Source organism: Penaeus japonicus, unplaced genomic scaffold, assembly GCF_977035675.1.
Source record: "Penaeus japonicus unplaced genomic scaffold, GWHDUDI00000001_assembly GWHDUDI00000018, whole genome shotgun sequence".
In the NCBI taxonomy this organism is placed as follows: Eukaryota; Metazoa; Arthropoda; class Malacostraca; order Decapoda; family Penaeidae; genus Penaeus; species Penaeus japonicus.
In genome coordinates, this window is record NW_028234420.1 from 21,273,364 (window position 1) to 21,275,863 (window position 2,500).

A 2,500-nucleotide genomic window follows, 5' to 3' on the forward strand; every position below is an offset into this window, starting at 1 on the left:
TATTACTACCAATATCATTATCATCTTCATTACCATTATTACCATTATTGTTATCATGATTATCATTCTCATTACCATTATCATTATTATCATTATCAATCCTTATGCTCATTACCATTATTACTACTGATTTTCATCAGTTTCATTTCATACGACTAGTATCATAATGACTATTATTATTATTATTATTATTATTACTACCATTATCATAATTATCGTCCTTATTATTACCATCATATTTATTACCTGAATCATCATTAATATTATTATCCTTGTTGTCCTTTTGTTTATTATTAGCATGATTGTTATGATTATGATTATCATTGCCATTATTATCATCACTCTTAAAATCATCATTATCATTATCACTATCATTAACATCACATTTATTGTTGATTTAGTTATTGAAATTATTATTATCATAAACATCATTTTGATCACCATTTTTATTATCAATATTAACATAATGATTATTATCATTATTGCTATTATCATTATTATCATCATTATCACTATTGCTATCATTATTAGTTTAATTTTGTTATCATAATTATTGTTTTTTTATTATTATTATTACTATTATCATCATTATAATCATAAATCATTATAGTTATTACCAATATGATATCTTTATTATTGTTGTTCCTATTGTTTAATCATTATCAAAATCATTAAAATTTTCACCTCTATTACAATTACTATTATCATTATTTTCATTTTTATCATTATCATTAATATTATCATCTCTATTATCATTATTCCTTACTAGTAGTTCTAGTATTAATATTAGTAGTATTAGTGTTGTTATTCTCATTATTAATCATGCTATTTCAGATAAGATATTTTGATTGTTATTGTAGTTGACATCAATATTTCGTATAAATTGATCATTGTTGATTCTATCCTTATAATTTAAATCATTTGTATAATCATCATTATCAAATCATATTTTCAATCATTACCACACATTTTCCGTTGCGAAAAAATATAATTTTCCTTGTCGTTATCATTATTTTCATTATGATAATTTTTATCATTATTACTATCATTTTATTATCATTATTATAATCATCATCATTATTATCACCACCACCATCCACCTCCTCTCCCTCTTCCTCTAAGTTTTCCTCCTCTTCATTATCATCATCGTCATCACAATCACCACTATCATCATTATCATTATCGTTAAAACTATCGTTATCATGAACATGGATCATTCCTTGTAATTTAAATCTACGTCGGTTGATAAACCGTGTTAAACGCATCATATTCTCAGCATTGCTAAGGTTCACGGGAATTCACACAAGATGTATGCTATGGCTGGAATACTGAGTGCAAACGTTGCATTATTAATTCAAAATCGCAACAAATTGGCATAATAAATATTGTATAACTATTTGGAAACACAGACAGACACTTTTCCTGTTTTGTATATTTGAACTATCTGCCTCACCTAAACATGGTCTCAAAATACAAAGAAATGAGAGATATAATGTTACATCTCGACGTCATCACCCCGTTTTCTATGCTTGCCTCACACACTTTCATGCATCAAGTTGATTAACGTATTTCAACAGCTGATATGTCATTCAAATACAGTCTTAGTGAGTTGAGAGAGCATGGCCCTTCTCCGGGAACACCACCTGGGCGGCGCTCAGGATCCGATCTTTGCGTCGAGTCGCGTGCTCTGCTGGCACTACATACTTTCCCTTTGGAGCACTGGCGGCCTTTTCCTTAGTGACACTTTGGGAAAAAGAAGAAACTCGGGTACAAATTTAGTTGTTATTTTTTTGGAAGTTTCATATATTCTGTTTCATTTTTTTCTTCAACTTTTATTTAGGATATATACCGGGTTCACGTCAAGGCTTGACACACATGGGGATGCCACACTTGGTCTACTTAAGGACCAGAGTGTCTCGTGATGATGACAAAAGAGGAAGAAGCCCTGAACTAACAGTGCTTCAGAGTGTGGAGGCGTACAAAGCAAGCACACTGACACTCCTCAATCTGAGCATATAGTCCGGGTCATCTCCTTCACTCAAAGTCTGTAACAGACCTTGTACTCAAATGCTGTGTGTTGAGCTGCCCTAAAGATGGCGCTCTGAGGTCATGTTGGCTAGGGGAATGGATCTGTTCCGAATACTGATCCGTGCACGTATACGACTACAGAAGTCTGTTTAGACGGCCAGCTAAGTCATTCCATCTGAGGGTGTCTTGTGAACTGCGAAAGCATTAACAATTCCCATGTCAAAAAAGTAGAACAGTACCTTCTTGTGTGATTATCATTACCACTATCTGCTAATTAAATTGCAATCTACATGCCGTTCCTCGCATGGCATGGACGTCTTGCCATCTACTGGCAGGATCGTTTAAATCATGGCATGACTTGCATGACATCCGGAGACATGACCGTTGATGACAAGCGGTCATCGGGTTCTGTCTGATAATTAAAGATACCTATATTAGTATTCCTAAATACTCTTGCCGACAAAGTTCATGG